Source organism: Prunus mume, linkage group LG5, assembly GCF_029339155.1.
Source record: "Prunus mume cultivar Tortuosa linkage group LG5, ASM2933915v1, whole genome shotgun sequence".
Lineage (NCBI taxonomy): Eukaryota > Viridiplantae > Streptophyta > Magnoliopsida > Rosales > Rosaceae > Prunus > Prunus mume.
This window is the reverse complement of record NC_142702.1, coordinates 11,834,344-11,861,928: the sequence shown is the minus strand read 5'-3', so window position 1 is coordinate 11,861,928 and position 27,585 is coordinate 11,834,344. Positions and strand designations below refer to the sequence as shown.

At 45.0% G+C, this 27,585-nt stretch overlaps 1 pseudogene; it reads right to left on the bottom strand.

Annotated features, from left to right (window-relative positions):
- Positions 1 to 13: 13 nt before the first annotated feature.
- Positions 14 to 25,876, bottom strand: LOC103344090 (GDSL esterase/lipase At5g03610-like; annotated as a pseudogene).
- Between the last annotated feature and the right edge of the window lie 1,709 nt (positions 25,877 to 27,585).

The window sequence follows — 27,585 nt, the reverse complement described above, 5'->3', positions numbered from 1 at the left end:
ACTACACTATAAATCACGAATACAATTGATGAAGAGAAGGTTTTATAGCGGCATAAACTTCATGCCAACCATTCTGCGAAGGGTGTACCGTATCCCAAAAGAAAGAAACATCAAGGTTATCGCATACAATGTACTTCTTTGCACCAGTCTGATCCACACTCCCGCATGAGTATTCATTGCTCACCCCAACACAACATGGCTTTAGTGTGTTAATCTGGAATGTCGAATATCCTGCTACCAAAAAAGAATATGATTGAGTATGGACATATATACATGAGTAGGACCACCTTTATTGACCACCACCTTATAGACGTATTTAAAAAGGACCAATATGGATGGTACCTACTTTTATTAGAAAGGCGGTGAGCAAGGTGATGAGTAAATGAAAAACAAATAGCACTATCCAAAAGTAATACAAGTAGAAGGGATCAATTAGCGTTCACGGAAAAGGGATTTATTACCTTGATGATGTTTTGGGGGCTTCACTGCAGATATAAACGCATTATAGAGATCCAAGTCGACAAATGTCGAATTCTTTGTCTCCTTGTTCAACTCTTCCAACTTTTGAAGCAGAATCTGGTTGTGGAACATTGAAGCCATATTGGCAAATTCATTGCAGTTTTGATATGAAAGAAAGGAAGTTATGCTGGGAAGACATCCTAGGGGCTCTATTGTTGTAACCGCTATTTTTTGCACTCCCAAATCATGTGTTGATGCTCTTTTTCGGAGAGGGTCAACTTAGAGAAAAAGGGATTTGCCTTGCAGGGAAAGGGTGGGCCTTCAATAAAGGCTAGCCTGCAGAAGACAAAAATAGGGAAGCGATCGTCAAGCTCGGGCACCGTGTGGTGCCGGCCGAAGGCTCTCCGATGCTTAAGTCAGCTAAGAATGGTAACTTTTGCAGAGTAATAGTAAAAGGCAGAAAAGTAGTTACCCCTCTTACTAGGGTACTGTTCCCTTTTTATAGGGAAGTGAAAGTGGGAGGTTGGTGTAGATTTCCGATGTGGGACTCTGTGCAAGTTGCCGCGGTGGTGACACGTGTCATGAGAATTAGGTTTAACAGTTTGTGAGCTTGGGCAGTCGGGAGTTTCGGCAGGTGCTTGGCACCTCGGAAGAGTGTCTTCCTTCGGCAAGAGAGAAGGCGTGTCTGCCTTGGTGCTAGTTGTTTTGAGACTGGATATGCTCGGTTGATTATGGTGTAAACAGTAGTCCCCCAAGTTCGCGGTCAAGAAGTGACTTCTGGGTTGGGAACTTGTAAGCTTTTGTGTGATCATGACCGAGCATTCCAGGTTCAGTGGGAGCCGTAGGGCAGTCCCTAGTCCCCCAAGTTGTCAAGCTAGAAGTGGCGTTAACACTTGGAAGGTATAAGAAAAGCTGTGTTAGCCTTAGTGTTTGTTGGTAGCTGGGTACCTTTAAAAGAAAAATAGACTTGGGTTTTTGAAGCTTCAGTAAGAGAATTTGTGGGCCCTAGTGTGTATGACCCGGGTCCTTCATTTGATAACCAAAGGGATAGGTGGTGAGGAAATAGGGACTTGGGCCACAAATTCACAGCAAAAGAAAACCCAAAAAGGGGCCTTGGAATTTTAAGAGAAAAACCGGGCTTTTTGTTGGTCAAGGTTGGGCTTGGGAATTTAGGCAGCAAGGCTCTAGTGGGCTTTGGCAAGGGAGAACCACATGAACCTCCCTAAAAAAAAAAAAAAAAATGAATGCTCCTTTTGCAAAAGTCCCAACCCTTTTTTTTTTTTTTTTTTTTTTTTTTTTTTATTACCTTGTGAGCTGAGACTTGTGGAGCTTGGTTGCCGAGGCAAAAGAAAGTGGTTTCGATGTGGCGATGGCAGAGGCATGGGCCTGATTCCCTTTTTGCAAGGGGAGTGGTGGGACCATTTGGGTAGGTGGGCCTTGCAAGGTCCTTGTTTTGGGCAGGACCCGGGTATGTGGCTGGGTTTGGCTCTCCCCCTTTTTTTGGAGCTAGACACTGTGGCTTGGCTCGAGATGTATGTGTCTTGGCCAAAACAAGGGGCTGGGTTCTGGGCCTAGGGTTAGAAATAGGGGGCAATAAATAAGGTTTTTCAACACTGCGTTCGGCAATAGTAGCTGGGACCATTTTCAGAAAAACAACGAAAAACCAAAGTGGGTGGAGTGTTCAGACCTTCGGCAAGGAGGTGAAGTGGAGCTGGGTCTGTGCAACAGAGCCAAGTCCCTTATTTTCGACCGGTAGTCTTGAGCTAGGCATTGACTGTGGAGTTCCTCCAAAGTAGTTTGAAAATTCCTAGTGTCGGGACTCTAGATTGGGAGGAGCAAGAGTTGGGACTGATGAGAAGAGAAGAATGGCCCGAGCCTGAATGAGCCTTCACCCTGTGGTGAGTTAGTGCTTGCAGGTGGGAGTTGCCCGGATGTGTTTTGGTCAACCCTTGCCCGAGCGGCAAGAGGTGACTGGAGTTTTTTAGAGGCCTCCTGTTGGGCCCGAGCGGGGCTTGCCGTTCGGTAGCTCGAGATTCTTCTGCGGCAGATTCGGCAAGGAGGCTGGGCTCGAGACCTGCGAGCAGATTTGGAAGCCGGGCTGCGCTTGAAGGGAGGCTAGGCCGAATCTTCCAAGGAGGCTCTGGGCTTCGTGAGCATCCCTATGGTGTGAGCACCGTTCGGCAAGGAGTTTGGCCTTGAGTCAAGCCTTGGGCCGGGCCATTGTGGCTGGGACTATGGCACGGCTGAGCCGGGCTCTCCGTTGAGGTGCGTAATGTTGATGAGCCTTCCAATTGTTTCTGACGCTCCTTGCCGTTCGGCAAGGAGGACTTGGTTTAGTTTGGGGTGGGAGCAGGGTCTGATTTTGCTGGTGTTTTTTGTTTGTTTTTGTTTTGGGCTCAAGTCTTACTGAAGCCAAAATAGTCTTGAGCTGGAAATTGTAATTTCGATCTTAACCAATGGTTCTTGTTGTCTGGCAGATTATACAATAAGAGATTGGAGGCTGGGTTGGGGTTCACGTGTCCTAGCATAAGTGGGGCTGGGCTATCCGGTTACTTCGGCAAGTGCCTGGGCAAGTCTTGGTGAGTAGTGTGTTGAGTGAACCTTCGCAAGTTGAGCCGAGCTGGGCAGATCGGGTGTCTCCCTTTCCGTCCGAACGGTGCTTGCCGTTCGGCAAGCTAAGTGGCCTAGGTGTTTGGTGGGTGTCTTGAGTAAATCGGAGCTGGGAGTGGGTGATTTAGCATTGTGATTTTCGTGAACTGTCAGCAAGAGTGGAGCTTGGCCGTCGGGTTGTGTCAACAAGGGCCGCACCGTGGCTGATTTTGAAGAGGGCGTGGAGTTGGAGCTGGAGTGTGAGGGTGGATCGGAAAATTGAGATTCCTTTGTTTTTTTCTTTTGGCTAGAGTCTTGGAGTGGGCAGATTTGATAAGTGGGTACTGGGCTTGGGAGGTTGGGTGCCTTGATCAAATTAGCTTGAGGTAAGTCTGGGGCTGAAATTTAGAGTGGGCTTTCGGGAAGAAACAGCAATTTGGGAACTTTGTGAAGGTAAGGAATTTTGGTTGCCTCCATTTCGCATGTTGCTTGCCGTTCAGCAATTTGGTTGATTTTGGTGAGCCGGTCCTTTGGCAAGTTGGTGATCCCTCCGGTGTTGCAGGTGTTAGCGGGTGTGAAAGCTGGCGTCTGCTGTTGTCGATCCTTGGAGCCGACACTTGGATTGCGGCAAGAATTGGAACCGGTCGCCATAGCTTCGGCAAGAGATCCAATTCGACTTGGGTCTTTTGTCATTGTTGTCAGTGAATCGAGGGTGTTCACGTTTCAGCAAGCTTTGGAGCTGGGCTTGTGGCAACAAGGTATTATTTTGAGGCCAAGCTAGGCTGAGCAAGGAGGCCTAGGTCCGTGAGTTGTTGAAACGTTGGTGCTGGTGTCTTGATCAATTTTTTGCAGGCTCGAGAATTGTTCACGGTAAGAGCTTGGGGCTGTGTTGTTTCGGAAGAAACTTGGAATTGAATCACCGGTTTGGGAGCTAGGTCCGCTTGAAATTTGGTCGGTGGTTTGAGCAAAGTTAGGATTTTGTGAGCCCCATATTGCCTTTTCATGGGTCTTGCCGTTCGGCAAGTGGCCTAGGATTCGGCATGGTGCTTTGGGAAAAAGGGCTGGGCCTTTTCTACATTTTTTGTTTTGAAAATAGGGGCTGGGAGCTAAGGCCTTTGGCAAGGCTGGGCTTAGGGAGCTGGGCTATTTGGGGATTTCGACAAGGACTTGGGCAAGGTGAGAGCTGTGCTCTTGGCAAGGGCCTAGGCCTTGGTGACCTTTAGGTAAGACAATTTCGCCAGCCCCTCAATTTGTTTCCACATAACCCTTGCCGTTCGGCAAGGGTGTTCAATTCTCATTGGTGACCGATTAGATTTGGGTCTTTGGGGTTTGGGTAGCCCAGATTGTAGCTATTTGGTTGGGCAAATTTGGGTGGATGTGGGGGTTGGGCCCGTGACTTTGGGCCTGGACTAGGACCGGTTTGGGCTTTTATCCAAGGCAAATTTGGGCTTAGCCATGTACTGGGCTGGGCTTAGAAAGTAGTTTAGCAAAATTGAATTGTGAGCTAAACCTTTAGCTGGTCCCTTCAACTTCCTCCTCCTTTTTAAATCTGAAATTGCAAATGCTGTGTAGGTACTCTTGTAACCCTAGGGCCTAGGGTTTGGGAGGGAAGGTGAAAGGGTGCTAGGGTTTCTCTTGTAACCCTAGGGCCTAGGGTTTGGGAGGGAAGGTGAAAGGGTGCTAGGGTTTCTCTTGTAACCCTAGGGCCTTATAAATAGGAACTTGGAGTGACGTAGGCATCATACTTGGAGATTTTTTGAGAAAGATTATCAGAAAGTGAGAAGGAGAAAAAGATTTCTGGTGAGATTTTGGTGGTGGTGCAAACAAGGTTAGACCTCATTTCCTTGAATTCTTGAAATGAAATTCAACTTTTTGTATGAACATGTTGAAGAGTATGATGAACACCTTGAGCATGAGTATGAACATGTTGAATGTAAGCATCTAGATCAAAAAGCATGTGGAGGCTGTCCAATTTTGTGTTTTTGTGCTTAGATCCTCTTTGCATGTGCATTAGTTCCTTTTTGTTGTTTTTGCATGTTGTAGATGTCTGAGAGTGAAGAGGCCAGTGAGTATGTTTGTTCTGAAGAGGAGAGTTCCCAGACAGATAGTTTTGTAGAAGGGCTTATAGAAGCTAGGATGGGAGTTCATGAGGGTGAGATGGCTGGGCCATCAGTAGAGTCTGGGTCAGAGGCATATAGGAAGATGCAGAAGAAGTATAAAGTGTTAGAAGCCAATGTTGATCGGGTTCTAGCCTTGGCACATACACCAGAGGTGGGCTCGAGCAATCAAACATCACCATCAGAGTGCTGTGGGTATAGCCATGGTTTCACTTCAGAGGAGGGGTGGACATTCGGGTTGGTGTTCCGTTGGGAAATCGGAATACACTCACAGGAGCCAAGTTGGTTGAGCTTCGGACAGATTATAGTGTGCCATCCTATGTGGGCCTGAGGTTACCTAGTGCCACGGATGTAGTGAGATATCCTCCGGAGGGTTCAGTGATGATATTCACCGATATGTACCAGCATGGTCTCAGGCTACCGTTTCATCCTTGGGTACAGATGATGCTGGCCAAGTTGGGGTATGCGCCGGGGCAATACAATCCCAACTTTTGGCTACTTCTGCATGGAGTTTACATTGCTTGGTGGTTGGTTGGGTTGGGGGAGCCAACATTTGAGCAGTTTATGTACTTGTATTCGATCTCCAAGCAACAGGGGACCTTTGGCTGGGTACAAGCCAATTGCCGGAAGGCAAAGGAGAGAGGTTACTTTATTGGGCATAAGCCGAGTACGCAGAAGTCTTGGCGGAACAGGTGGTGCTTGGCCTATGGTGATTGGGAGTGTCCTCCAGGGAAGACCGTCTCCAGACATATTCCAACCCACTTCCAGTCGATAGGTCCTTAGCCCCATCCTTTAAGACTAGTTGTGTTGTAGTGTTTTGACGCTTGGGTCTTTATTTATGTTTTATTGTTTTGCTTGTGCAAGCATAAATGGCTAAGTTGATATCTGAACTGTGGTGCAGGCTCGGTGAAGTGGGGACCGATCTCCAAGGAGCGAGAAGACGAGGTGGAGAGAGTGAGGTCACTGTTGTCGGAGACCAGCGTGAGCGTAGAAACTTAGTCACCCAGAAGAACCTGACGAGTCCGGACTCTTGCAAGGGAGTAAGTACTTGGGTCATTGTTGTTGTTTGTCTTATGATTCATTTTGTAGTTGAAACTGACTTGGCTTTTGATGTGCAGTGGCGGGGATCATAAGGGGGAGCACGAAGGTGGCCATGGATCCTGGATGATCCCGAGATGCGTAAACGGCTTGGTGAGGGAGTCTCGGGCCAAGAAGGCAGAGAAGGGGTGCCCAACAGGCTGGGAGGCGCCCAGAGATGATGAGGGCCTAGTCTACGATGTGCGGGAAAGAAGAGAGCTGGAGGAAGCTCACCGGAGCGTGATGGGGACAGGCGAGGCTTCTCCTTGACCCCAGCACCGCCAAGCTTCCCTTTGGTATGGATGATGTTTACGCCGATGGGGTAGAGAAGGTGGACTTCTCGGGCTGCGTCGGCAAAAGAAGGAGGTGAACCCGCCATGCATCGGCAGGAGGTTCCCTTGGTGAACGCGTCTTCCTGGAAGGCGTGAAGAGTGACCCGAGGTTCCGGCGAGGACCCCGCCTACCTCCTATGCGGATCGGGCCCGTAAGACGCTCCCACCTGCATATGTAAGTTGGCTTGCCTTAAGACATTGTTCATATAATTCGAATTTGCCTTTAACTGATCATGCTTTGTGTTGCAGGCCTACGGCGAGATGTACGTGAATATGGCTAAGGCGGATAAGGAGATCCAGAGGTTGAAGAGGCGCAATGAGATGGCCAAGGATAAGATAGCGGAGGCCCAGGAGGCTATCCAAGAGAAGAACACCCTGGTGCTGCGAGCGGCGATGGCCAAGGAGGTGGAAGAGCTGAAGCGGTCGAGGACCGAGGAGGTAGCTGCTGCCGGTCGAAGCGATCGAGTCGTTTGGGCTCGGATGAGCCGAGGAGTTACATCATGGATCGGATGGTGGCGTGCGGTGGGGGGAGGAGAGGGTGGCGATGTTCAACCCTTCAGTGGAGATTAACTTTGACACGAGTGGCGAGCCTCCCTCATCTAGTCGTACCACGATGCCGTTCCAGAGCCAGAGCCGGAGCCAGCCATTACGGATGCTCCATCGATCGAGTCCTGAAGGCGTTGCCTTCTTTATGTATTCTAGCTTTTTAGTTTAAACACTTGATGTTTATTTTGGTTATGTATGAACATTTTGCCTTGCCTGGGGCAAGGTTATTTTGATGTGCTATGATATGAGACTTGTTGTCATTTGATATCAATTGTGCTTAGCAAAATGGGAACCATGTGATTGATGAAAATGAGCCAGGGTCGGGCGTTCATTAAATATGTGCCGGAAGGCAAAAAGTACAAGAGTTGGTTGAGTCAAGGCTCGAGACCAAAGTATAAGAAAACATAATAGCCTAGAGTCTAGGTAGTTTTACTTATAGTAGTACTTGAGGTGATCAGCATTCCAAGGATGAGGCAAGGTCTTGCCCTTGGTGTCACGAAGCTGATAAGTGCCGGGGCGGCAGACTTTGGTAACCTCATAGGGACCTTCCCATGTTGGGCCCAAGGTACCCTCAGTGGGATTCTTGGTGGCCAAGGAAACCTTGCGCATGACCCAGTCCCCAAGTTTGAAAGCACGGGCTTTGACTCGGAGTCGTAGTACTTAGCGATGCGCTGTTTGTACGCGACATTGCGCATGTTGGACTGGTCACGGCTCGTCAATGAAGTCGAGGTTCAGGGCTAGCTGCTCGTCATTGGCCTCGGCCTCATAGGTGGAGGTGCGGTATGTGGGCTGGCCAATCTCCACTTTGGTGCCACCGCTTCGGTACCAAAGGAGAGAGAGAAAGGTGTTTCTCCTGTTGAGGTCCGGAAGGTGGTGCGATAAGACCAGAGAACTTCTGGGAGTAGCTCCGGCCAGCAACCTTTAGCTTTGTCAAGCTTAGTTTTTAGAGTTTTCTTGATGATCTTGTTCACAGCTTCCACCTGGCCATTAGATTGAGGATGGGCTGGGGAGGCGAAGCAAAGCTTTATCTTGAGGTTGGCACAAAATTGCTTGAACTTTGCGTTGTCAAATTGCCGGCCATTGTCTGTAACGATGGTGTTGGGGATGCCAAAGCGACAGACGATGTTTTGCCAAACAAAAGTTTCAATGCGGGCTGCAGTGATGGTGGCTAAGGCCTCAGCTTCAACCCACTTGGTGAAGTAGTCCACAGCTACAACTGCATACTTGACTTGGCCCTTGCCTCGGGCATGGGTCCAATGAGGTCAAGTCCCCATTGGGCGAATGGCCAAGGTGACCATGGCTGTCAATGGCTCAGCTGGAAGTTGTGGGATGTTGGCAAATCGCCGACACTTATCGCAGGTGAAGGTCAGGCATCGGTGTGAAGTGATGGCCAAAAGTATCCTGCCAATGATCTTGTGTGCTAGGGAGCGAGCGCCAGAGTGGTTGCCACAGATACCTTCATGAATCTCTCTCAGGACATAGGTACCTTCCTCTGGGGTCAAGCACCAAGGTAGGGGAGGCCAAGCCGCGCTTGTATAGGGCACCATTGATGATCAAGTATCGGCGGAGCGATAGCGAACACGCCGCGCTTGCAGGATCGCGAGGTAGTGTGCAGTTCGCAAGAACTGAGTGATGGGGTCCATCCATGTAGGGCTTTGATCAATGACACAAATGAGTGGTGCCCGTGTCTGGGCTGGTCCAAGAACTCGATGTGGATGTTTCGACCTATGCCCTGCTCCATCGCCGAGGCTAGCCTTGCCAATGCATCAGCATGGTGTTCTCAGAGCGTGGCACCTGGCCTATGAGATAAGCATTGAAAGTTGTAAGCAGGTGGCGGGTATGTTGGAGGTAGGCTGTCATGGAGATGTCCTTGGCCGTGAAGTCCTGGTTGACTTGGTGGACAACAAGCTGCGAGTCGCTGAATATTTGGATTTGCTTGGCGCCCATTTCCTTGGCTGGCGAAGGCCGGCTAAGAGTGCTTCATATTCAGCCTCATTGTTGGAGGCGTGGAATTTGAAGCGGAGGGCGTACTCAAGGGCAACCTTGTCTGGGGATATGAGAACGAGGCCAGCTCCACATCCCTGGGCATTGGAAGAGCCATCCACATACAAAGTCCATAAGGGCTGAGTGAAGTCTAGAGAGCCGTTCTTTGGCGCGCGGACTGATTCGAGGTAGGAGTAGGCGTGATTGCAATCGAGGTGGCGAGTATGGGGTTCGGTGAACTCGGATATGAAATCAGCCACGGCTTGGCCTTTTGCAGCTTGGCGGGGTTTGTAGTGGATATCAAACTCACCAAGTTCAATGGCCCACTTGACTAACCTCCTAGAAGTCTCTGGCTTCGCAACACTTGCCTGAGTGGTTGGTTGGTTAGGACATGGATGGTGTGAGCCTGAAAGTATGGCGAGGCGTCTAGCCGAAACCACCGGCGAAAGCAAGTTTCTCAATGTCTGGGTATCGAATCTCTGCATCTTGCAATCCTTTGCTCACATAGTGCACCGGATGCTCAGCACCTTCATGTGGTCGAATGAGCACCGAGCTAACTATGGCAGGGACAGAGAGGTAGATGGTGAGGATGTCCCAGTTCGGGTTGACAATAAAGGGGCTCGGCTCATGTATGCCTTGAGCTCGCCGAACGCGCTGGTCACATTCTGCAGTCCAGGTGATGTTGCGCTTGCTACCCTTAAGTGCCTTGAAGAATGGGGCGCAACGATCAGTGGCCTTAGAGATAAATCTGGTCAGGGCTGCGACACGTCCGGTAAGGCTCTGAATGTCCTTGACCGTCTTGGGTATCGTCATGTCCAAGATAGCCTGGATCTTCTCTGGGTTGGCCTCAATACCTCTTTGGCTGATCATGAAGCCAAGGAATTTGCCGGAGGCCACCCCAAATGCACACTTGGTGGGGTTGAGCCGCATCCTATACTGTTTCAAAATGGTGAACGTGGCAGAGAGGTTGGGGATGTCTTTGGTCAGCGGTCGACTCTTGACCAGCATGTCATCAACATAAACCTCCATGGTGTTGCCAATGAGTGGAGCGAAGATCTGTTCACCAGACGATATGTAGCCCGGCGTTCTTGAGGCCGAATGGCATTACTTTGTAGCAGTAAAGGCCACGGTCGGTGATGAAGGATGTATGAGCTTGGTCCTCAGGATGCATGAAGATCTGGTTGTACCCTGAGTAAGCATCCATGAAGCTGAGAAGGGCTTGGCCGGCTGTGGCGTCAACTAGCTGGTCAATGCGAGGTAGGGGAAAACTATCCTTTGGGCGGGCCGGTTGATTTGTGTAATCTACGCACATCGCCAACCCTTCCTTGGTTTACGTACCATTACCACATTGGCTAGCCAGGTGGGATAATCCACCTCCTTGATGAATCCAATGGTGTTCAGCTTATCCACCTCCGCCTTCATGGCCTCATACCGCTCTGGATCATAAGCACGCCGCTTCGCGAGCGGGTCGGACGGCAGGATTAATGCTTAGCCTATGGGAGATGGACGTCGGGTGATATGCCCGCATATCGTTGTAAGACCAAGCAAAGACTTCAGAGTTGAGGCGGAGGAAGGCAATAAGATCAGAGCGAAGCTCTTGTGAGAGGGAGGTGCGATCCTGACTGTCGATCAGGGATATTCTCATGAGAGTGACCAATCGAGGTCCTCACGAGTTCGGCTGTTGGGTGGCGAATTCCTCCCAGGGTCCTCTGGGCGCTCGCCGGCTCGAGGTGGGGCTAGGGCTGGGTGACCGCTAGGGCCTCACCCTATGTTGGCGATTAGTAGACTTTATGCGAAGCATAGCAACCCGGGCGCCAAGTTGATCACGCGCCTGTGCCAGTGCCATGAGGGTAGGAAATTTCAACGATAACATATGTGTGGAAATGAAAACCTTCATCCAGGCCATGGCGGCGTCGGGATAACGTTGTAGGTGTAGGCGTCAATGATAAGGAAGGAGTGGTGACCGTCTTCCTCGAGTGCCGCTTCAATAGAGATAGGGAGATGAATGCTCCGATAGGTGGACCACATCACCCGAAAAGCTCACGAGGTGTGGCGCGGTCAAGCAAATGAGGCAGGACACGGAGCTCATTGAAGGCATCGTGAACATCACACTGCGGATTTGCGGTGTCGACCAATATCGTAACGTCAAAGTTAGATATGTGGCGCGGATAATGATTGGGTCATCATGAGGAGGATAGCGCTCCTCCTCCTCGGAGAAGGTAATGGAGTCGGCTGTTTTTGTGTCTTGGCAAGCGTCCACCTTTCGATCTTGAAGACACAGTGCGCATAGGTAGAGCGGACATAATGTTTGATGGAGTTGTTGGAGGTGCCAGCCATGGTTGGGCCACCACTAATGGTTGAGATCATGTTGATCTGCCGTTGGTGAGGGTTAGGTGGGAGGTTGTGCACGTATTTATCCAGCTTCCCCTCGCGAATAAGTCCCTCAATGATGTTGCGCAAGGCAACACAAGATTCGGTATCATGGCCACCGAACTGATGAAAGCGACAGAAGACTCCTGTGTTAGGCATAGGCTTGCTGCCTGGTCTCCGGGGTGGAGGCTGAGGTATGATAGGTGCCTCGTGGACTAGGACATTCTCATAGGTAGTGTTGAGGGTGGTGAAGACCTCGAACCTGGGTTTGGGTGAAAATGGGAGTGGGGCCCGGTCACTTGTCCTGGAAGGGTTGCTTCCACTAGACTGGTGGTGGTTCCCATGTTTGCCCCGTTGTTATTGTTGAAGGTATCTTGGTAGCTATCCTTCCTCTTGAGTCTTTGGGCATCACAGGTGCTTAGTGCGGCGAGAATGTTTGGGTGGAGGTGGGATGGGTACGAAGCGGTGGAGGATCGACAAAAGGATTATGTCTTGGGATGGTGGGCTACGCTTGGGTTGAAGTACTCGGCCTTGGCATGAGCTGCACTGCTTCATCATTTCGGCGTATGTGTTCCAAGGGTTCTTGTGGACCAGTACGGAAGTTAGACTCTCGGAGGCCACTCTTGAAAGCACCAAGGCGGCACGATCATCGATGATCCGGCAGCGGGAGTATTCGTGGCTGAACAGCTGCGTACTCTCGAAGGGTTCGTCTTCACCTGTCTAAGCATGTATAGGTCGTCCGCGGAGTAGAGCGATCGGTTTGGATCATGAAATGGTCCAAGAAGGCTGCCGGTATCAAATGTGTTGATAGTGCGAGGTTCACCTGTAAAACCGATTGAGGCCGCGCCTGAGAGTGGAAGGAAGATGAGACACATGCCTTCCGTCGGTGAGGCCCTTGCACCCCAGGCGGTGGAAAGAATGTATGTGGGTGAGAGGATCCTCCGTGCAGTGTAGAAAGCGTCGGAGTGGCTGGATGTCCTTCTCCTGGTGGTAATTAAGGATGCGTTGGTAAAGGGCCCAGTCGTGGCTTTGCCCAGAGAGGTTGGTGGTTGCGCTGATGTTCGCTCTCCAGACGCCGGACTTTCTCGAAGAGAAGCCTCATTGCCGGGTCGGTATGAGGGAGAATCTCAGTCTTTGGAGGTCCGGTGTGTAGGTGGCCATGGGCCGGGTAGAATTCTTCGAACGTCTCGGTGTGATAAGACTCGTAGTCGTCGAGTAATCCTGTCCCCAATTCTCCGAGTCCCCTATACCTTCTCCAAGAGGTAGTTGGGTAGGCTTTGGCGGAGGGCCCAGTGTTTCATCTTTGGGTCTTGGAGATTAACAGAGATAAGATGGGGTTCCGTTTGACGATCCAGGATACGGTCCCTACAATCCCTGTAGACCTTTGTTGGTTCATGAGGCCGGTTCCTTGGTGGGGAGATGCGGAGAAGTCGCGACTTGGTCGTTTCCGGACAGAGGGCCCTTACCCTTGCTGGGCCTAGGCTGGGTTGGGACATTGTGGTGGGAGTGCTCGGCTGATTTGGTGTACGCTCAGTACAGGTAGGGCTGCGTTAGGAGCCTTGGGTGCGATTCATCTCGATTACTCTTCGTCACGGTAGTCATGTTCGAGCTCGACGTTCTTAGCATGAAGATGGTCATATTTCTCGACATCCCGTGACATGGCGCGAGGCTCTCGATTCTGCACGAGATTGGCATCTTGAAGGTCTTCTCGGGAGGTACCCCATGGGGATATGGTCTTGAGTCCCCTGGCTATCCTCGATAGGCATAGGCTGAGTGTGGAGTGAAGAAGAGGCGCGGGGCGGATAGGAGAAGGAGCCGGGCTGGTAGAGAAAAAATGGGATTCAAGTATCGGTTCCCACAGACGGCGTAAGCTGTTGATGCTCTTTTTGGAGAGGGTCAACTTAGAGAAAAAGGGATTTGCCTTCAGCAGGAAAGGGCGGGCCTTCAATAAAGGCTAGCTGCGAAGACAAAAATAGAAGCGATCGTCAAGCTCCGGGCACCGGTGTGGTGCCGGCCGAAGGCTCTCCGATGCTTAAGTCACTAAGAATGGTAACTTTTGCAGAGTAATAGTAAAAGGCAGAAAAGTAGTTACCCCTCTTACTAGGGTACTGTTCCCTTTTTATAGGGAAGTGAAAGTGGGAGGTTGGTGTAGATTTCCGATGTGGGACTCTGTGCAAGTTGCCGCGGTGGTGACACGTGTCATGAGAATTAGGTTTAACAGTTTGTGAGCTTGGGCAGTCGGGAGTTTCGGCAGGTGCTTGGCACCTCGGAAGAGTGTCTTCCTTCGGCAAGAGAGAAGGCGTGTCTGCCTTGGTGCTAGTTGTTTTGAGACTGGATATGCTCGGTTGATTATGGTGTAAACATCATGTATACGCTTCAAATCCACAGTAAGATGCTTAATAATAGATTTAGTAAACATTGCCAAATCCTGTCATTTGGAAAATACAACGAGTGCGATCAAGTTGGTACAAAGTCTCTTCAAAATTCAATATATCATGTATGCATTTATGGACATGCCAAGAACCCCACATAGTTCGGAAACATCTAAACCCTTTAATAATCTTGTGTTTGATTAAAGTTCCCTAGAAAATGATGGAATCTTGAATTTAAATATATGTAAAATATAAATAAATAAAAACAAACAAACAAACAAAACTCCTAGAGAAAAACAAACATCATGTTATTGTTCAACAATGACATCTTGTTATAATTGATTACTGACATATGATAATTACAATACAATAACAACATATTAATTTAGAGTAGATTATCGCTTGTAAAAAAAAAAAATAAGAAATGTCATTTTGATTTTTCAAAATCCATAATTTGTCTGCTGTCACTAAATTATTATTGAAATTGGTGTATAAGTTCAAGTGACATTTCTATAATTTTTTTAGAAGAAAAATTCCATTACGTTAATAACTTTTTATATTAGATGTTACTTAGAAGAAATGTTAATACACCAATGCAAGAGAGTAATATAAACAACTACAAAACAAGAACAAGCTAATAGAATTGAAGAATTATATTGCAACAAAAAATTTAAATATCAGAACATTGTACCAAAACGCACTTGCGACACTAAAACCATTAGATTAACCACTTACCTTTGTGTCGTTGCCTGGTCTACCAAAATGAGCAGCGTATGTCGTTCCCCGCAAGCTGATACGAGAGCAATGGGCGATTTAACGATGTCGTTTTGGCATAGACTTTTTGTTGAAGCAGTTGTTCGAAAAAGCCGACTTGGGTGGTCAAGTTCGGTCCACTGACCAATGTATCGAAAACACCTGTGCCTCCAAATGCAAAGTTCATCCCAGACTCTAGTTTGGATTTCTTCACAAATTTTCTCAATGCGTAAGGCACCGGAGATCTTATGCCCAAAAAGGAAGCTGCAATTTTGCAACACGTCAAGGAGGAACAAATAAAATAAAATAGGTTCTTTTTTGTTCTTAAAGTTTTGTTAAACAATGCAGACTTGGGTTGAGCCAATTGGCTAGCACTACTACGTTTCACCATTTGCGCGACGAAAGATTGCGCGACGAAGACTAATTCGTCGCGCAAACGATACTCATGAGACGAAAGAAACTATTCGTCGCGCAATCCACTGAAAATTTGCGCCACCAAAACTTTTAAATCGCACAAAATGTATATGCGTGACAAAACAGTTTTTCGTCGCGCAAAGCGAGTAAAAAGCGGGGAATTTTTTGGCGCGAAACATTTGCGCGACGAAACATCGTCGCTAAAGCCAACATTGCGCGACGGAAAATTTCTTCGTCGCGCAAAAATAGATACCAGTGGGTCCACTTATTTAGCGCGACGGGAAGATGTTTCGTCGCGTAAGAGACGGAGGGATATTTTATTTTTGGCGCCAAAATGACCAGGTTGGGATATTTTTTTTTGCGCGACGTAAGTACTCTTCGTCGCGTAAAGTTCCACGCTTGCGCGACGAAAACTGTTTTTTGCGCGACGGAATTTTGTTTTTGCGCGACGAAAGGTTGCGCGACGGAAAGTATAAGCGTCGCGCAAAAGTTAGATGTCGGCAGGTGTTTGCGCGACGAAAAAACAGTTTGCGCGACGGACGATTTGGTTTTTTGCGACGGAAGTTCGCGAGACGAATGTATGTGTTCGTCGCGCAAAGTTCTTCTTCTTCATATTAGAATTCTGCCATTGCAGAGGCGAATGCAAAACAAAGCATTCTGCCTCGCCTCTCTCTCAACTTCTCTGCCGCTGCTGGGATTTCAATACATTGATTGGGTAAGTATTTTTCGTCATTAGTTTAAAAGTATTAATTAAAGTTCGTACTACGGTTTTTTAATTTGTTTTCGTTAGGGATATTTGTAATTAGCGATTGGTGGAGAACGATTGAGAAGGTATTTTATTCGTTTTATATATTAGTAATGTTAATTTGTTATGTTTAAAATGTTCTTGTGAAGTTATATTTATATTATGTTGTTATATTGTGTGTAACGTATTACAATCTGTTGTAATGTACGAAGTTAATTGAAATTATCTTCGTGCTTTTAGTTTTATGTTTAGTAACACTTAGTTTCCCGTTCGAGATTAGTTGGATTTCGTGCATGGATGCGTAATGCATGACTGCGGTCCAATTAATTCTTGAATTGTCCCATTATTTGGACAGTTTGGTAATGCATAGTGTTGTCACGTAATCTATGGCTACAGGATTAGGTTTCGATTGTGGATATTTCGTTGTCATCTCGGTACGTTCTTGAGTGGTACGTAGGTATTTATACCTATGGCCACCTCAAGAAGCTATGGCGAATCGCGAAATTCATCCACGTCGAAATCTAATCTCATGTAAGTCGTAGGTTACGTGGCAGGAGTATGCATTCCCGAATGGGATAGGACCCTTACCGGAGGCATAAGGTGACATTATAACTTCGTATGAAGTTGTTGTGATTGTTGTGTTGTGATTCTGGTTTCAGGAATTATGGGATGAAGGTGGATCTGAGAACCGAAGCAGATGCAGACGAATACTTGGATGGAATCGAGGATTTTATTGAGTTTGCACGTAGACACAACCCGGGTGCAACTAGAATCCGTTGTCCTTGTAGGAGGTGCAACAACACGTTATGGGAGACAATTGAAAATGTTGGATTTCATTTAGTAAGGAATGGAATGATTGAGACATATCGCATTTAGAACCTTCACGGGGAACAATTAGAGCGTGCTTCGTCTTCAAATGCCACAAGAGTGGACAATGTTCAACCTATTGTGGATGCTAATGATCAAGTCATGGATATTATACAGGATGTTTTTCCATTTGCATCGACCAACATGAATCAAGAAGAGCAAGATGATGTGCCTACACAAATAGACAGTGCGGAGTTTGAACAATATGAGAAATTGTTAAAAAATGCCAACCAAGAGTTATACCCGGGGTGCGAGAGATTTTCCGTTCCCACGGCCATTGTGGAGCTAATGCACGGAAAAATAAAGTATCGTATGTCGAACCTGTGTTTCGATTACTTTTTGGGGGTTTTCAAGAGAATGCTTCCGACGGACAATTGTTTGCCGAAAGACCATAAACAGGCGCAGAAGGTGTTGAATGGTCTTGGATTGGGTTATGAAAAAATCCATGCTTGCAAAAACAATTGCATGTTATTCTACAAAGAGCATGAATCGTTGGATACATGTCCTATATACAATTGCATGTTATGCTTGCAAAAACGACTAAGATCCCACAAAAAGTCATGCGTTATTTGCCCCTGAAACCTAGGTTGCAGCGATTGTATATGTCGACGCATACTGCCACAGACATGAGATGGCATAAGGAAAAACGGGTAGACGATGATGTGTTGCGGCATCCTGCAGATGGGGAGGCATGGAAAGAGTTCGATCGAACGTTCCCCGAGTTTGCTGCTGATCCCCGAAATGTTAGATTGGGACTTGCCACGACGGATTCAATCCGTATGGGGTTCTAAACCAACACCACAGCACTTGGCCGATTTTCGTATTCCCATATAATTTGCCGCCTTGGAAATGCATGAAAAAGAATACATGATGATGATTTAGATAGCGAGGATCCTGGGAGGTCAATCGATGTTTACTTAAGGGCATTGGTTGATGAGTGAAGGATTTATGGACAAGCGGTGTTCGCATACGTCGATAAATCAAGCTGGGAAGATGTTCACTTTGCGGGCAGCAGTTATGTGGACTGTGAATGATTTCCCAACATATGCAATGGTTTCTGGGTGGAGCACAAAAGGTTATATGGCATGTCCTGTATGCAAGGAAGATGTAACTTCTGGTTGGCATGCTGGAAAAGTTTGTTACCTTGGTCATCGGAGATGGTTGCCATGGGACCATGAGTGGAGGGAAAAAGATAAAGAGTTCGACGGGAACACAGAGCGTCGCCTTAGACCCAGAGAATGGTCCGATGATGAGATTTTGGACCAGCTTAACCGGTTGGATTTTGCTCCCTTCGGGAAAACAGTTAGTCATATCAGACCTTCTACACATATGAACTGGACGCACAAGCCTATGTTTTTTGAGCTCCCATATTGGTCGAAACTAAAATTGAGGCACAATCTAGATGTGATGCATGTTGAGAAAAATGTATTCGACACATTGGTGGGCACGATTCTAGATATCGAGGGGAAGACAAAGGACACGATCAAAGCTCGTCTTGATTTGGAAAGAATGGGCATACGAAGGGGTTTATGGATGAATAGGGACAATGATAAAGCTAGAAGGGATCTTGCATTCTTTTCTATGAAACCGAATGACAAGAAAGAGTTTCTAAAGTTTGTATCGTCAGTAAAGTTTCCCGATGGGTATGCTTCTAATATCGCACGTTGTGTGAATGTTGACGGGGGTAAATTTACTGGACTTAAGAGCCATGACTGCCATGTGTTTATGCAACGCCTACTTCCTATTGGTATTCGACACCTATTGCCGGAAGATGTAGTGAAGCCAATCATTTTGTTGTCCAGATTTTTTTCCCAACTGACGGCAAAAACTTTGCGAAAAACGGACATGTTTCAGTTGCGCCATGACATTGTCCAAGTCCTATGCAAGTTTGAGATGATATTTCCTCCAGCTTTCTTCACAAGTATGATGCACGTGATGGTTCACTTGCCAGAAGAGGCATTACTTGCTGGTCCTGTCAACTATCGCTGGATGTATCCAATAGAAAGGTATATAATCCTTATCGTTTGTGTATGCATCATTATCACATGCTTGCTAATTTCAATCATATCGTTTTATTTTGGCAGGCTTCTCGGAGAGCTGAAAAAGTGTACGCAATGTATGGCCCGAAGGATCAATCGTAGAGGCTTGGGTTCAATATGAGTCGCTTACTTTCTGCGGAATGTATTTAAAAGATGTGGAGACGGTTTTCAATCGTCCTCAGCGCAATCATGATGGAGGTATGAGAAATGAAAAACTTTCTGTTTTTGCCCAAAGCGCACGACCCTTTGGAGATCCTAGACGCGGAGAGTCGTTTTCTAGAAATGACATGGAGGTAGCACATTGGTTCGTACTGAACAATTGTGATGAGATCATGGGATACTTATATGAGCATGAAGAGATGATGAAGCGAGAACATCCATCACATTTGGTTGCCCAGAAACACCGTGAATTGTTTCCACAATGGTTTTTGGATTCTGTAAGTTATCAGTGTTTGTTATTTGAGAAATATAAATTGTAGTTTTTAATTTTGTCAGACTAACATATGAATGGTTTTGTATAATATTAGGTGAATAAGTTGAAATCATCGAATTTCCCAACTTACAGTGATAAGTTATATAACTTGGCGTTCGGCCCGATTCGCGCTGAATTGTTCTCGGGTTGTAATGTCAACGGCGTCAAATTTTTGGCCGAAGCACGAGATGACAAGTTGTGTACGCAAAACAGCGGTGTCCATGTCCCAGGTGGTGGCGAAAGTACTGACATTGATTTCTTTACAAAGATCGATACCAAGTGATCATGTTTAAGTGTCGATGGTTTGATACCAACCCAAATAGGCCGGGAAGTGTTAAAATCGATCATGGCTTACTATCTGTGAACATGAACATAACTTGGTATGATGACGACCCTTATATTTTGGTAAACATGGCAACACAAATTGTGTATCTAGATGACCCTAAAGCCGGAAGCGGTTGGAACGTTGTTCAAAAGATGGATCACAGGAACGTGTATGCTATACCAAAACTAGATCCAACTAACAACGACGTCAACAATGTGGCTGACCAACGTTTGGAATCTTCAATGGAAAATGATGCGGAAACACTTCGAGATACTAATGTTATACAAGAGCCATTTCAAATACAAGGAGTGTCTTCAATCGAAATACCGATTCAGTCAATTACAATTGACCTCGGTGATCTTCCGCGATATGATGTTGCAGTTGGCCCGAGCAACGACGATGATGTAGTTATAGAGGACGCGGAGGAGGAGGAGGAGGAGGAAGAGGATTGGGAGACCGAAAGTGATGATAGCAACGATAACGAAAGTTATTATACTTCAGATGATGAATGATTAATTTTTTTTGTAATTTTATTATGTTAGTGGACATATTTTGTGTAATGCAAATGTTTTCATATATGTACTTGTTATATCCAAACATTATATATGTGCAGAAATGAAACATTATTAAAATAAATATAGTTATAAACCATTGGTAAATAAATATATCCAAGTAATTTGTATCATAAAGTTTAAATTTATTTTGACAAAAAACTTTTAACAAATGAAAACCATATAACCGAAAAAATGAATACAAAGAAAATAAGATTATCAACAATCCTTCCATTCTCAAATCAAAAGAAAATAAAATAAATCATACTTTCATACAATTAATTATATGTAATGATGAATAATTCAGATTAATAATATGTGAATGAAAATAACCTTGCGCGACGAATGTGTAATTGTCGCGCAGATTTTGCGCGACGAAAAACGTACACGTCGATCATACTCTATTATTTGCGCGACAAATATTTTCGTCGCGCAAGTGCCTTTTGCGCGACGACCAAGACACCACGATTGCGCAAACATATACACATATATATATTTCTGATATATACACACGTATATAGTTGACATTGACGATCGAAGTAGTTCACTGTATTCACATAGGGTTAAACAGTATAGCTGTAAAAAATCATCAAAATCAGAGTCAAAATAACCGTTAAATCATGACTTTTCGTTTATAACCGTCGAAACGTTTTGTCCCGTTACTTGATCTCTGAATGTTTTTTTTTTCTCATTTTCGACGTATACGATCTCGAAGTATAAACAAACATATTTGACGGCTAGATTACTGAAACTAGTTTTCTAGAATGCGTATTCCATAAAAACACAATATTCAAAAAAATGAATAATTTCTTTATACATTCATTCAGTCTAACATAAGATTATGTGATGTCCTATACTGTAAATATCTGAAACTGAAGATCGAATTTCATTTCTGTATTCATATAGGGTAAAGAACCGCAGCGGTAAAAAATTTCAAGATCGGAGTTAAAATCACCGTTGAATCGGGAAAATTTATTTAGAACCGTCGAAAAGTTTTGTCACGTTACTCAATCTCTGAATGTTCATTCATTATGATTTTTGATGTATACGATCTTGAACTATGAAAAAAGAAGATTGCCGGTTGGATCATTGAAACTAGTTCAGGAGTTCAGGTTTAGGGCTTAGGGTACAGGTTTTAGGGTTTAGGGTACAAGGGTATGGTTTTGCGCGACGAAATAACAACTTATTCGTCGCGCAAAAGATCAGCGACGAAACATCAACTTATTCGTCGCGCAAAACCCCGAACAAAATTGGCTCTAACACTTAGTGAAATTTGTTTGGCAAAAGCCAGATTGCGCGACGAACATGAGTCCCTTCGTCGCGCAAAATCATTTACAAAATTCGCTGCTCTTCTCGGCTCCAACACTTAGTGAAATTTGTTTGGCAAAAGCCAGATTGCGTGACGAATATGAGTCCCTTAAATCGCGCAAAATCATTTACAAAATTTGCTCTTCTCCGCTCCAACCTTAGTGAAATTTGTTTGGCAAAAGCAGATTGCGCGACGAAGATAAGTCCCTTCGTCGCGCAAACTTAACAATTGTCGTCGCGCAATATCGTGGAATTTATCTTCCCCGCCTAAAATCAAATCCCAAAATTTGGGCGGTAATTGAACAACTTTGCGCGACGACACTATATTTTTCGTCGCGCAAGTTTTTATTTTGAACTTTGCGCGACGAAATCATTTTTTCCAGTCGCGCAAAGGTCATATTTTTATAATAATGCGCGACAAAATTGCATTTTTCCGTCGCGCAAAAGTTATTTTAATGAATTTTGTGCGACGGATATATATCTTCGTCGCGCAAAGTCGAATAATTTTTCTGAAAATCGCGATCTTCTCCTTCTTCCCCAGTTTGTCAAACGGAACCCTAAACCTCCATTTTGCTCCGCCGTGACCTCAGCCCCTACTTCGCCCCAATTCAGACCCTGCCGCCACCACCGTCGAACCCTGGAGCTTCTCCGCCGTCGCCTTCCATCCTGCCGCCGTGATTTCCTCCGTTTAGGCCGAAGCTTCGCCGCCGTTTTTCTCTCTCCTCCGTGCACCAAATCCAGCAATTGAGGTATGATTTCCGGGCTATTTTTCATGCTCTAGCTAATGGTTGTGTAGGATTTGATTGATTGTGTGCATAGGGTAGTGAATTTGAAACCCTAGGTTTCGGCCAGTTTTGAAATTGAAATTCCGGCCACTTCCGTCCATTTTTCGGGGTAGGTCCGAGAACAAAAGTGTCTCCAATTGATGTTTTCAACCTAGGGTAGGAACCTTGGCCCTTAATTTTTAGGATTTCCCGGTGATTATTATCGCTTAGGGCACCCACGCGCTGCCGGCGCGTGTAGTGGCAGCGTGAATCTTGTGGCATAGGGCATTTTGTCCCAGTGCAAACATTTCGTTGTCACGAGCGCGTAGGTGTGCTCGGATTGGAATTTGGTTATCGTTTGAGTCTCGAACGGTTCGAACCTATTGTGCGATTTTAGGGTTTGATATGTTCGGACCTGTTGGATCGAGCTGAAACTCACGTATGTGGTACCATGTATTTATAGGATCGTTTAGGATTCGACGGATCATGGATCGGAGTCCCGGATACTCCGAAATCGCAAACCCTAGATCAAACTATGATTTTAATTAGTTAGTTCAATTTTTTAATGACATTGTATGTGCTACATTGGATTAATGAAATTGTGCAGATGTCAGACTTGATTAGAGGTCATAGGCGGTGACGGCTACACCGAGTTCGAGCCCCGGCTCGGCCGCATCGGTGCCCCTTGCTCCAAAGCGATGGAGCGGGACCACGTGCTAGCTGGTCCTGGGGATCCTGCAGCTGCATCATCATCTTCTTCGGTGGTGCAGCCTCTTAGCGCTAGGCGGCGACACCGCCCGCTACCACCACCGACACCACATCGATCGATCAGATGGTGCCTCGGGGCACCTACAGGTAATACCCTTCCACTTGCATTTTTTTGTTTTTAACATTTTTTTAATTGAGAATTTTATGGTTCAATTTAATTGTATATGTAACAATATTGTCATATCCCTTTGCAGCCAAGAGGAACACCCGAGGGCCGTGTCGGCAGTGAAGACGGCGAAGGTCACCCGGGTGACGATCGTATCAAGACGCCGGATATGACGAGCGCCATCGGGCTGCACCGACGGCGGACTTGCATAGCTCCTTGGCCCACGACATTGGCCACGTCGTTCGGACCCATTGCCCGATGCAATGGAAGTCTTGGAAGGTCATCCCTGACGAGATCAAGATGCAAGTTCGCGGCCAGTTGTCGGTATGTTTCCTATCTTTTGATTATTTTTCTTTCAAACTTTATATATTTCTATTACTTAATGTATGTAATCAATTTATTGCAGCGAACTACGACTTAGAGGACATCAACGAGGAGACCTTGGCGTACGTCACGAACTCTTCGGTGAGAGGTACAAGCGATGGAAGAGCGACTTGCACCACCATTTTCAGGCATTTGATGATCCGCATAAGTCGCTCTTGGGAGGGTTGCCCGAAGGAGCTTGAGGGGCGGGAGGATAGTTGGGCGTGGCTCTGCGCTCATTTTCAGGCGCCCGATTATGTGGTATTTTTTTAATAATATTTGTTTAATGTTTATTTTATTTTTTATATCTCATTATTATTTTATTTATTTATAGTTCAATTATTACGTTTTATTTTTTGTATAACAGAATAAAGCCCAAGTGAATAAGGGCAATAGGAAGAAGAAGACTCTTCTTCACCATTCCGGCTCCAGGCCCTTCTCATATAGGATGGATGCATGGCGTCGGGTAAGAATAATATAATTTATATTTAATTTTTAATAGGTCATTTTTATTAATTTCTTTTGTTCATACTAATATTTTCCTTCTCTTGTTTAATTAAGGGGGGTCGAAATTCCCAGAGATCGACGTCTTTGGTGACGTTTATGTTCGACCTGGGAATGAGTTGGCCGAGTCCCTTCATGTAAGTATTATGTATTTTTAATTCTTATGTTAAACAGACGACGATGGTGGAGAGGAGCCAGTTGGTTCTTCAAGAGTCCGCCTCTAACTTCCTCCCGAGACTCCGATCGAGTCATGGATCCTCCGCATGATCTTTGGATTTCAGATTTTGACGCAGACGTTGGATCAGACTCTCGGGAGGAGGCCGGGAACGTATTGTAGGGGATGGGAATGCCCGGCGAGAGGAACCTCGACCGCGGTCATCGTTGCGAGCAAGCGGTCGGTGGTGTTTTGACATCGCGGTTGCCGAGCTTGAGGTCAAATGTCGGTGATTCTGCAGTCCCTCGCTCGGTCCGGGATTCCAATCCCGAATTTTGGTGCGTCGACCTCCGAGCCCGTCCACCCCGAGCATCCCTAGCACACCACGGCCCCTGCAGACGCCCATACCTCCGAGCCGCATGTGGCAGATGACCAAGTAGATTTTGGAACATTATTTGATTAGTTTTTTATTTTTATAATTACTTTTACAATTTGTATACATTTCTTTTATTTTACATAATAGATGTTTTCTTTACGATTAATCTTTTTATTGTAATTTCATTTTAATTAAAAAAACAAACCAAATTAATTTTTTTACAAAATTAAAAATCAAATAATAATACATTTTTTTAATAATATATATTGCTTTTGCGCGACGAAACGTAAATCGTCACGCAAAAAATTTAAATAAAACGGCGACAAATATATTTTAATCATGCGCGACGAATAATTTCGTTGCGCAAAATGGGTATGCGCGACGAATATGATTTCGCCGCGCAAAGTTCATGCAGCTCGCGCGACGGAGTAATCCGTCGCGCGATTTCAGCGACGACCACTGTTTCGTCGCGCAAATATTTGTGCGACGGACAATGAGGTCGTCCCGAAATGTTTTTTTAAACGAAGTTGTTATACGTAGCGCAAACCGCGCGACGAATTGTCTTTATTCGTCGCGCAAATCCTTTCTTCACGAACTTTGCGCTACGGATTGTGCGCGACGAAACTTCTGTCGCGCATAATTATGTGCGACTAAAATCATTTTTGCGCGACGAAGACCCCTTCGTCGCGCAAAGACTAAAATGTAGTAGTGTAGAGCAGTAAGTCCGGCCCCTTGTATCTAAATTTGAATCCCCTTTCCGTAAATTCAATTAATTTAGAGTAGATTTCCATTTGTATCAAAAAGATTTGGTTAAACAATAATTCAAGCAAATTAAAATTCATGCTCCCCTATAAAAAAACTAATAATTATGCCAATACGATACCAACCTAGTACTACTAACACAATTATATTTAAATTTTCTACATCTAAATAATATATGACGAATAAATTCATGTCAAATATTTCACATAGCATACTATAAAAACCAAAATTGAACTATGCCTCCTAATTATGCTCATTGTCGCATTTTGGTCCATGAACTTAACTACAGTTAATGTAGGATAAAATGACATTTACACCCATAAACTAACATAATTTTTTGTAAAGAGGAAAATACTCTTGAGAAAGAAAGGAAACAAACCAATATAATCAGTGAGGACACGACCGTTCGAAAACCGGCCGGCCGGCTTTCCCGGAAAAGTTATCCCATAAGGTTCCTTCCATGAAGGAGACACAGATTTTCTGATATTCCCAGTATCAACATACGAGTCCCCGAAGACGAAAAGTTTCACAGAGCCATGATGTTGTGCTGATGAAGGTGATGATGAGCTTCAAGAACTTCTGCCACCATATATCAAAAGCAATAAAAAGGACAAATAAATACAATTTTCTTTTGTCTAAAAAAAATATAAAGGCTGATATCAAGAACATATATATATTTAGTTATGAAGAACTAACCTGTAAAAGTGGTGATGTATAAAAGGAAGAGACAAGAAGAGGCGATGGTGGTTTGCTTCTCCATTTGAAAGCAGAGATTTTTGGGTGTCTTGAAAGGAAAAAAATGAAAAGAAAAAGCCACTGGCGTTCTTACGGGCATGATACAATGTACCCTGCTTAATAGCAATAGGTTTTTACAGCTTAGAAAAGGAAAAGAAAAAAACGGATTTTTTTTTTTGTTTGAATATTTATTAATTGTGGTGACTTTAGTGTCATTTTCATTTTCCGTTCTATAAAAGATGGAAAACATTTATGACACCCAACAATTTCGTTGCAGCACTTGGAAAGTTTTTTTTGTATCTTTCTCATTTCATATTTTCTCGACATTAATTCTATAACAGTGTGTTTAATGAAGGAAATAAATTTGGAATTTTTATAAAAGTCAAAATTTCTAAATTGGCATGAATCAATTCCCGTGTTTGGATTTAAAAAAATTTAGAAATTTAGAAATCCCTGTGAAAAAAAAATGGAATATTGCAGTCATAAATCCCAACTTTAAATTCTATGTAAAAGTACTTATTTCTCAAATTTCAAGATAAATTGAGTTTTTAAAAAAGATATCTTTACAAATAAAGGCTAAATTCGGTATTTTAATTCCGTCATCCCAACAAGAAACTTTACAAATTCTAGAACATTAATTTCCTTCAATTTAAATTCCGTCATTTATAAATTCTTTTGTACTTTTTAATTTCCTGATCCAAATGCACTGTAAATAAACTTACTTCAAGGCCTAGCAATTATTATCATTTTTTTAAATCCAATTTTGCTCACTCCTTAGTTATTATGATGTAGCTTAGGGTTTAAACCCTAAAAATATTTATGATGTACCTCACCCTAAACCCTAAAACACTACTGTACTTGGATAGGCCTCAATAACCAAATCATACCTTTGTTCAAGCGGCCCCTTCTTACCACAAAGATACTACAACTAAGATAAATAGGCATCATGCTAACGGTGCCTAGTCCAATGAAAAATGGTATTAACTTGGAGACTAGTAGACCTATGTTATTTGCTGCAGGGTTCATATTTTTGTTCACAATAGGAGGACTCACTGGAATAGTCTTGGCAAATTCTGGGCTACACTAGGTCATCAAGCTTTTGGTGAAGTTTTCACGCTGCTCATTTAAGTTTACAAGTCCGTATAGTCAAACCCGATCCTATGACTGGGCCTAGGCAGTTCTCCAGAGGGGTATCGTCAAGACCTCTAGCGACAAGAATAGTCGAAGTGAAAGGAAGGAAATCTTTTCCCGAATCAATGATCTAGAGGGGAAACTAAGTTATGGGCTACCCCCTCAACTGTCTGATGAGGGCTATGCTAGTCTCATAGCCATCTATCTCTATAGTATCCCGCAATTTCTGCTCATTCCCGTCCTTTTCATTCTTGATAGCACATGAAAGAGACTGTTCTTGGTCCTTGGCCGTCCTTTGTCCTCTTTCGATAATACCATAGATACTATTGGTCCCGATCTTCGATTCAATCTGGGAATGGTTGTTAAATAGACCCATGGTAATTGTCTTTTTTTTTTCTTTATCTAAGGTCTTAGCTATCCGATCGACTTTTCTTTTTTCTTTTTCTTGTTCTTGTTGAGATACCTTAACATTGTCATTACACGCTGCTTTCCTTAGGTTAAAGAACCCGCATGACACATTGGCATTGTGTCTAAGAAAACCCCCATCCCCTTCTTAACTTTGGCAAAAGAAAATGTATATATATATATATATATATATATCAA